The sequence below is a fragment of the Rhodnius prolixus genome, unplaced genomic scaffold (genome assembly GCF_049639745.1).
Source record: "Rhodnius prolixus isolate KJV_2025 unplaced genomic scaffold, Rpr scaffold_1, whole genome shotgun sequence".
Taxonomy (NCBI): domain Eukaryota; kingdom Metazoa; phylum Arthropoda; class Insecta; order Hemiptera; family Reduviidae; genus Rhodnius; species Rhodnius prolixus.
This window is the reverse complement of record NW_027411581.1, coordinates 22596197-22606798: the sequence shown is the minus strand read 5'-3', so window position 1 is coordinate 22606798 and position 10602 is coordinate 22596197. Positions and strand designations below refer to the sequence as shown.

Sequence of the window (10602 nt, the reverse complement as noted above, 5' to 3'; positions counted from 1 at the left end):
TCATGGAGGAAATTCTTTCGGTTCAAGAACTGTAAACAGTTACTAATTAGCAGCGGATTACCCTAACATCTTTGAAATGCAGAGTTCGCCAGACAGCTGTCTCCAATTCTAGCTGGTATTTTCAAAATATCCTCTTGACTATGTGCTGCCGCTGCCATTTATTGCTTTATTTTAGGTGTTGATTTCAATTCTTCTTATCATAATGCCTAATCTAATTGTACATAATAAGAGACCAAGTAGTGGTATAGGAAGTAGGGACTTAGAAGGGACAAAAATTAATGTCATTGAATTTCAATCATACAAAGATTGAAATTTGCATAATGCAGTAAAATGAATCCATTTAGAAACATTTATTTTATTTTACGAAAAATATATATTAGTAACAATGCTGAATAAATTGTTCTTCCATGTTATAAATAAAATAGAGTTAAAATGGCTATTTTATTGACGTCCTCATGTCTAATCAGATTAATATATCTACATAAATATTGTTGGAGTATAATTTTCAAAGAAATTCTAAGATGGTATAAACTTAGTTACTCATATAACTTGCTCTAAAAACCGGTTTAAATTTAAATATTATTTATTTAAGTGAAAGATTTGTAAGCTGGAATGTTAATTATCTCTTACAGTGCAATATTATGTGAGAATTTTTTTAACGATTTGTTTGAACAAACATTCATTTTAAGTGTGCACGATACAATTTATGAAATAAAATTTAGTTAATTTTAGTTAATTTTTTCTGTTGTAAATTTCTGTTAACTGGTTGATACACTATTTTTAAAAGCAATGTAAAGAGATTTTAGTACATATTATTAAAAAATGGTAAACTATTTTATGGTGTACAGAACTCAGATTTACATCTGTTAACTAATATAAAAAATTGTAAGCGAATATAAAAAGAAATGAAAATATTGGACACAAGTCTTGATTTTGTTGCAATGTAAGAAAAAATTTAATTTTATTACACTTCGATTCCTTTAGCGGAGATATTTCTTTTTTACATATTATCTTTATTACTTTACTCAGACTTGACTGTTCTAATAAGCGGACAGTCCAGATTATATAATGAAAAAAATTGAGCCAATGTAGAAGCACAACTTACGATCAGGGCCGTCTATCGGATTTGCGGAGACTACAGGAAAATTCAAAGAAACAAGCTTTTGGTAGCGATCAGAAGGGGATCGAGGGTGTGACGAGCAAAGTACTCGCTTTAGATAATCAGTGCAAAGAGGCAGCAAATTGATGAAAAATAATAGCAATAAAGAAAAAGCAAATAAAAGGAAAATTGACCTTGGCAGTTGATAACGTATTTTTTGATTTAAGTTGTATTAATAATTAAGCTTGAAATCTTGCAACAACGTCAAAAATAAATATTAACGATCACATGGCTTACAGTTGCTCGAACGATATCGCGCAAATGACCATAATGAGCAACCCAAGCTGGACTAACGCCAACAGTTGTCTCTGAAAAAAAAGGAAACATTTAAGTTAATAAAGACGTACATGAGGTCAACATTTGCCCAGGGGAAAATAGACCATTTTATCAATCAAGAAAGATTAAACTAAAAAAAATGATTGCACTCAACTGTGCAATTTTGTGCATTATTATTAAAATTACTATCTGTTCTTGTACTTATAGTTTATCTATATTTCTATTTTACCATTTTACCTTATATCAAGTGAAGTAGTATAATTTCCTGAATTCAGTATGAATAGAGATAATAAGGTTTCGCTTTAATATTACTAGAGGAACCCTAACCCTTTAATTCTCCTAGATTTTATCAATATTGGGCTAAGACTTACAGAGTTATTAACAATAATAATTTTGGAGGAGCCTTACGAATATGGCGCTAACTCCTCTCCAATTCGATGTACAGCGTCAAGATCCCTTTTCAATCTACATAAATTCCGAATCGAATCTCATTCGCGAAAATCACCCCAATCATTAATGTTAATGAAATACAAATTATAATTGTTAATAAGTATAAACCCTGAAATGACCTATTGTAATTCCTAGGTCATAAGCTTGGCAAGAAATTAATAATTATGACAGAAATTGGCAATAATTTTTTTCCCTTTGTAATAAATTGACCTCCTAAAGATAAAAAAAATTAAAAAGTATCTACACAGCAATGATCTGTAAAGATTAAACTCTTCAAATTGCAGCACTCACTATGGTCTTCTGTATAATCCGGTTCAGCGTCTCAAAAATAATTTTTTCCAAAATTTTTCAGCCTAATTTTAGCACAACTTCGAATACTGGACTATATCCCAGATCCTTAGAATTCTGAAAGCAGCAATTAAATTAAATCAAAATAATAATTATCTATTTAGCACCTTTACGCTGAATATAATAGATAATGCATTTTTATTTCGAGCCCTGCTAGAACAATATTTTACAAAACTAGATTGAGAGATTCTCCTTTTATTTGTGCTGTAATTTCACAAGAGAAAAGGCCTACTTATGGAGATATTGCTTCATATGGGATGTATAATAAATAAAATATTGCAATTGTAGCAGACCAACACATAAAAAATAAAAAGCTAAGAAAATAATACTGATGTGATTTCTGTACACCCAGAAGTACGTAAATCTCTGTTTATTTGGCAGCTTAGTGTGAGCAATATTCAGAATCTAGCTCCTTTACTAAAAATTGTTGACTTGCATATTTTGTTTTAGTGGGATCACACCAAAGTTATAAATTTACCTTATCAACCTTTTTTTCATTTTATATCTCTGTAAACTTAAATTTGCTTGCCTAACCATTCATGATAACGGCGGAAGACTAAGTCTAATGATTAATGAGGTGAAACTAATTCTCACATTCCAACACTAAAAGAGCTACTGCAAACATATTTACATTTCTAAATGTCAACAAACTCGTTTATCTGGAAGTCCTCATAGTTAATACGAAAAGGGCATGTATTGTGATTACATCTTTTAGATAAATTATAATATCAGTGAGTTTTTTCCAAATAGTCGCATTGGATTTTTTGTTTTTGTTCATTACTTTGGTGGAAATAATTAATTACATACACTCCAAAGTTAAAAAGAATATGATGGCGGGATTACTTAAGGCCTGAAGAAAAGTGAAGAACGTCTGGGGCGAACAACATCATGAGAGAAGAAGATGACGAAACACATTTCTGGTTCCTTTTAGTAACTATATAGCGTTTAGAAGTAGAAGAAAGATAGGGAGAAATGGAATTGCTAGCCGTTTGTCTAGTACTTTTTCTCTTTGAATTAATTTGTGTTGGGCCAATACTGCTTCTACTGTTATACTTTAAATGAACATAAATGGACAGCAATGGTAACGAGGTACACTGATTTTTAGAAAGAATTTCATGTGATGGATTTTTCTACACATACTTGTTCAGTAGCACTTGTTGAATTTAAAAATGAGTTGAAGCAGTTTAAAAAATTGTTTAAAGAGTTACTGAGGGTATTTTAACAAACTGGGAAAAGAAGATATAATTAAGAGAAAATATTATAATTGAATTTATATCTGTGCCGTATGTCTTCAGTGTGAAGGTTGATGTATTAAAACTGTCCGGTAGGACAGTTGTATAAGGGTTGATGGTCAAAAACTGCACGAAAAAGCGTAACGTTGAAAAACACCCAACTTTGACAATTTTTTTCTCTTTTTCTATAAAAGATAAAATTCCCAAATTTTCTTTAAAATAAAGGGCAAATCCTCCTTTATGACTGTAATTTTTTGCAACAACCCAGATCTAATAGGTTTTGAGAAAAAAGTTGCTGAAAATGAGCAAAAACGGCTTTTTCAAAAATTGTTGTTGTTCTTGTTCTTGTTGTTCTTCTTCTTCTTCTTGTTGTTGTTACCTTTTTTGTAAACAACGTAGCGCCTAAACGCGTGAACCGATTTTCATGAATGAGGTGTCATTCGATTCGGAATTTTATGTAGATGTGCCTTTTGGGGGTCTCGGCCCTGTACATTGAATGGGAGAGGAGTTAGCCCCCTTTATGTAAGGCCCCCTCCAAAATTATTATTACTAATTACTCTGTAAATCTTGGCCCGATTTTGATAAAATTTGGTAGGATGATAGGGTTAGGGCTCCCCTACCTAACAATAAAGCGACGATCTGCTCTTACACTTGTTAAGGGGAAGTATAGCAATCGTTTCAAATTATCGACACGTGAACCGATTTTCATGAATGAAGTGTCATTCGAATCGAAATTTTGTACAGATTTGTACTTTAAAAGTCTCGACGCTATGCCTCATAAGGAGGGGAGTTCGCCCCACCCAAATAAGGCCCTTTCTGAAACTATTATTACCAATATTTCTACAAAGCTTAGTCCGATTTTGATAAAATTTAGCACGAAGAAGTGATTAAAGCTCCTCTATGTGGCTGTGAAGTGCCATCATGCTCTTACACCTACTAAGAGGAAGTACTGCAATCGTTAAAATTATCAATGAGTGAACCGATTTACATCAATGAATTGTCGTTCGATTCAAAATCTTTGCCTTTTAGGGAGAAGTACTGTAATCGCAGTTTATTTTTCTTGCTCCTCTTAAAAGGAAGTACTGAAATCGCAGTTTAATTTTGCTATTTACGTACAAATACCTTCCTATTTTATTCAAAACGCTTTCTCAAAAAAATGGTTATTGAGGATGGTTTGGGGACCGTAACTATAATCATTCTTTAAAAAGATCTCTCCAGTGGTAGTTACGGTTCCGATTTAACACCTTATCAGGTTATAATGATAGAATACCTTATTCCAAATTTTAAAAAATCTGTAAAGCAGACGTAACTTTGCAAATAGACAAAAAGGAAAATCTATCCAAAAGGTACAAAAATCTCCTTAACAAAAACTTACAGTTTTAAAAGTTAAGTATAAGGGTTGATTAAACGCCAAAAGGTACACAAATCAGCAGTTCCCAACATTTCATTAATACTTCATTGATATAATTTAAGTAATTTTACTGCATTAACTTTTCCTTCACATTTTTTAGAATTTATTAGATGTCACAGACCCTTATGCTGGCCAGTTCATTCATAATATTTTTTTATTATAATTATGATAAAATGAGTGATGAATTATTCTGAGTAGTCACATATACATGCATGTTAAAGTAGAAAAAAACAAAGTTAGAGTCGGCCACTTTTTAAATTTCAATCACGGAGGATTCAAAACAATATTTCAGTCTTAAATTCGTCTTACCGAAATATTCGTGAGCACAAATAACATACATTTAATAACAAGTAGATTATTCAACAATATTTACTCATTTCTCAATTGTAATTTAATTTAGTCCCCCTAATTTTACTTATGGTAAAATACTGGAATAATTAGCTGTCCTAAAAATATGCATATCTTTATTTTCTTTATTTTATATTACATATATATAACATTGTGGGAAGAACACCTAGATTGAGAATGTAATTGAAGAAAACTATATTATTTGCGATAAAGCCAGATTATTTATTACTTATTATTACAAACGTTTGACTACAACATAAAATAACAATTACTTTAATCGAAGAATGAACTTAAACCAATGATTTTTATTTAAAAATAAAAATAAATGCATAAAATTATTGATGTAAAAAAAGTTTATGAATTTTTTAGCCTCTTATTTTTTTTATATTTTTTATAACGTTTTCTTTTTCGCCTGTGATTAATAGTTTGATTATTATAGATAAATAGATATTACAGTCAATCTAAGTTAAATGGTGTGCTACTTGAGTAAATATTTTGTAGACGAAAATGGCCAGCATAAGGGTCTGTGACATCTAATAAATTCTAAAAAATGTGAAGGAAAAGTTAATGCAGTAAAATTACTTAAATTATATCAATGAAGTATTAATGAAATGTTGGGAACTGCTGATTTGTGTACCTTTTGGCGTTTAATCAACCCTTATACTTAACTTTTAAAACTGTAAGTTTTTGTTAAGGAGATATGTATAAGACTAATAAAATGGGATTGTTTCTGTATAAGACTAATAAAATGGGATTGTTTCTGTATAAGACTAATAAAATGGGATTGTTTCTGTATAAGACTAATAAAATGGGACTGTTTCTGTATAAGACTAATAAAATGGGATTGTTTCTGTATAAGACTAATAAAATGGGATTGTTTCTGTATAAGACTAATAAAATGGGATTGTTTCTGTATAAGACTAATAAAATGGGATTGTTTCTGTATAAGACTAATAAAATGGGATTGTTTCTGTATAAGACTAATAAAATGGGATTGTTTCTGTATAAGACTAATAAAATGGGATTGTTTCTGTTTTTTCGAAGATTTTTTTTTTATTTCGTATCATTTACTTTTCTTACTTTTCTATGTGTGACAAATTCATGAATGATACATCCTTTTACACCTTTTAAATGTTGGAGCAGAAGTTGTCGGCAAAATTGACAGGTTCTACGCACATAAAGAGAGGCCACTGAGTAATGGAAATCGAAATAACCATCAACCTTGCCAAGGATTGGGATTCACCACACATCTTGCCGGTCAGAGCGTACTACCAAATCTTAGAAATAAGATTATAACGAATTCCCTGCCGCCCCTCTTATATTTTTTTAATTTTCTCTAAGTTTAAATTAAAGCTTTAATTAAAACTTCTATAGTTTTAGTAGCCAGGTACTTGGTGTATGAAACGTTTTGATGACAGAATGCAAGTTGAGCCAAAAAGCTTCCTATCAAAAAACATATTTAGAAAAATTACCGGTAGATAATATATAGTAGATTTCAGTAGATTTTTTGAGCAGTTTAGGTATGTAAGATTGTACAGAAATTTATTGAAACAAAAAAAAATTCTAGCAGTGAAGGGTGAAGTGAAAAATGTACCTTCAATTAGCGCTAACCGTCATGAAAAATTATGAATACCGCCAAAAAATAAAAACCTGAACTTTTTAAAGCACGTTTGCTTTGGAAGTGTGAAGTAGGATTAAAAGGTGACAGTGATGAGTGAGGTAGAGGATACAGATCGTGAATAAACTTGAGGAGTCGTTTCTTAAGAGACTGTTACGATTCTTTTCACTATGAAATGTTACATCATCATTATTTTATACATCTAGATAGTTTTGCTAATATTACAACATACTGTTTCAAACTTACTGCTTATTTTAATGCCTTTCCGTCAGCTGATCGTTTTATATGTTTATTCAGAATAGTCAGTGACTATTAAACGAAAGTTCATTTCAACTTTGCTTTTGTAAAATTATAGTTTACTGATCGACCCTCTCCTTCTTGGTAAGAACTTTTTACAATTTCCAAGTCATGCTTGAGATCACTAATGTTATCGAATCTTAGTTCCTTCTAAAATATTCGTTTCCAAGTATCTTTTTTTCTAAATGCTCAGTAACAGCAAATTTTTCAATTTCTTTTCTGGTTAATTCAAGCTGGATTTAAAAATCTGGCAATGTCAACCACCGCTGCTCTTCGATTGGCCTGTAAAAGTGTTATTAAGGTGTTTATTGTTAAGTATATCATTTAAAATCATAAAGTTGAGGAAAGTGTTTACCTGATTTCAATGAAATCTGATTGAATGCAGTTTCAATCAGCCAAATGGTTCTAAAACAATGTAGTACATACTTTCAAAATTGAATCTCACTTTAAGATGGCTAAATAAATCAGTTAGCTGTAATGCTTCTAAAGATTACGGAAAACGGATACTTTTTCAAATTTAAATTGCAAATTGAACTTCTCTAGTACCATTTTTTGGGATTTCAATTACAATAAATACTCATATTCTGCACTCATATTCCGTGGAATTAATTGTTTTTCTCCGCAAAGATGGTATACTATAGACCGATACAAATTGGCTTCACATTGAGTTTATTTTTACCTATTTATAAAAAAAGGACTTTATAAAAAGTTCAGTGTCATCATGTTCTCTGAGGCCGAGCATTATCATGCACGCAAATGTTCAAAGCAGGAAAACTCTAGGCCATTTTTGAGTACATTCCATTTTTTAGCTAGCTGTAAAAGTAGGAATGAATGAAAATTTGGGAGTAAATTCGTGGTTCTTATTTCTTCATAGCTCCAGCAAACGCAATCTATCAACTTATTCTCAAATTACTACTTGCAACAACGGAAATACTGGGCGACAGCGATCCGAACCTATTCTAGGATTTTCCCAGTAAATTCACCGCTCTTAATGGAAGTTTTTAAAAGAAGCTGCATGTATCCTTCTTATAAACGGTTATAGATGCATGTTCATAGGACTATTCTACTTCTCCTTTCTAGTTTATCTTTGATAAAGGGTTGGCAAATGTCTTAAGGCACTTAAGTTATGGAGCTATAGCAATAACCTGCTTTGATTTCTGTACTACTGAAAATGCTTCTTTCTTCTTTTAAAAACCAGTGCTGGTATTAATTTTTTGTGGTGTTTGAATCCGTAGACATTGTGAATGAGATCTGGATACTTCTTCAATGAAAACACGTATTTCGGTATCCCGCCTGTACGCATAAAACTCAAATCTAATTTCAAGAAAAATTTGTGGAAACAGGCGTTTTAGTTTTTTAGAAATGATTTTTAAACACACACTGCCCATTGACTTTTTTCCGCTCAATAGAAATATACTTTTTTCCGCCCAGGAAAATTAAAAATAAGTATTTTCTTTAAGACGAGTACCTCCGCTAATATCAATAAGAGGAAGTGATCAGCTTGCTATTATGCAGCTGCATCCTGAAAAGCAACAAAGAGAACATGCAACAAAGTATTCAATAAGTAGCCAATTTTAGATATAAATACTTAATATTTAACTTAGAAATAAAAGAAATCCAGTAAAATAACCTAAATATTATTTGAGACAGATAAAGTATTTGTAAAACTTGTTTATGTTAAGTATTAACGCAAAGAATGAATTTTTGTTTTCAATATGCCTTTCTCTCTCATCACTCAATCTGTGTTAGTTTAGAGGCAAGGTCAGCATACCCCAAGGCAAACAGTATCATCAAACTGTCTCCCTGTTTCTTATCTGAAGTCAATATTTCTCCTTGCAACATGATGTTACTAGGATTCTTGTAATCCACTATTTCTTAAATTATACACTTCTTACCTCGCGTTCTATTTACATAACCTATTTTTATTTTTAACATTACAAGCTACTTTCCCTTTTTTTTTTGCTTTGTCATAAGATTTTAGTGATAGTTAATTTTCCTGATACCAGAAGTACGCTACATTATTATTTATTTTAATTTTGATGCTGAAAATTCAATACTACGAACCACATACTTCCTCGTCACTGGAAATCTGCAAATAAATTGATCCCTAAATCGAGCAAACCTCATCATCTCCGAACTTCTTATCGCCCAATCAGTCTTCCATTACTAATGGGAGAAGTGTACTAGAAATACTCCTCTTAAGCACCACTACCCAATTCTAGGTATCTAGAAATTTCTTTATTATCTCCATAAATATCTCTCGAACAAAGGAATTTTTGAAAATACACATTTTCTAAGAGTTGGGCCATTAGGAACTTAGACACTGAATGAATCCTCTCACCCTTATATCCTTAGACACTCAGAATACCCAAAAAATGGTTATGATTTACTAGCTCGGCTTCTAGACGAACAATAAAAAATGTTAGTGCGTTAAATAACAAGATACAGATTTAAAACGCACTCCTGAAACTGATTAGAAGTTATTGACTCGAATTTGGGGAACAGCCGAGCATTCTCAAAAAACCTATATATCGCCTTCGATCTTTGCTCCATACAGTGTCTCCAGTAGAACCATTTTAACTCTTTAAAAAAAAAGAAAAAAAATTGAATGCACACCACTCTGGACACCCAAATCCTCTAGTTCAACACCTCTCTTTCTTATCCCTTCTAAACAACCCTATTCGATGATTGAAGTAAAGCTACCACCAATTAATTACTCCAAAAGCGGTCAGTATTTGGAAAGTAATGACTCTTCTTTCACATCATGCTATTCGCTTTTACCGTATAGATCTGCCCTTGTAGTAGTAAATTTCAAATAAATTAGTGCTGAATAAAGTCAACAAAAATTTGAAGTAGTTCTGAGTTTAATTAATTACTCTGCCATGAATGTTGAAAATATTCCCTGCGTTGCTTATTTAACATTTGATTTTACGCAGTGAGTAATTCAACTATATTGTTAAAAACGCGTTTTAAACGACCCGTGAAAACAGATCGCAGCTACCGGACTACCGGATCGGAGCCCCTAGTAACATAGATATAAATCAGAAAAATTCTCGTAATTGATCCAGGTTGGTTATAAATAAGTTTCATTAATTATAGCACACAAAAAAGTAATAAAAAATAAGAAGTAATAAACCTAAATATCTCATTATGCCAGAATATAATTGGAAATTAAACCTTTCCTTGAATGTATTTTTGTATTTCACTAATTTTGTGTTATTTAACTTGTAAGCCCTGAACTTTTCTATTTTTTTTTAACACTTAATTCTTTTTATTAACCTAAACATACGAATATTTTGATTTCATTGCATTCTTTTAAACGCACTTCTAATTATGGTTTTAAATTACCTTCTGTTTGAGGAAGCCTGAAGGTCATTCTGTATAAACTTATTGTAAAGCAGCTCGTGACGCAGATATACAAAAGTATCTTTAGAAATGCATATACTACCACACACATATATAT

At 31.3% G+C, this 10602-nt stretch overlaps 1 long non-coding RNA gene across 1 annotated transcript; it reads right to left on the bottom strand.

Moving 5' to 3' along the window:
- Nucleotides 1–391: 391 nt before the first annotated feature.
- LOC141457763 (uncharacterized) lies at nucleotides 392–8718 on the bottom strand. The gene is made up of 3 exons (XR_012460523.1): nucleotides 7089–8718; nucleotides 2177–2290; nucleotides 392–1467 (listed from the first exon to the last, which is right to left on the bottom strand). It is a non-coding gene; the product is annotated as an uncharacterized lncRNA (long non-coding RNA).
- Nucleotides 8719–10602: the final 1884 nt, after the last annotated feature.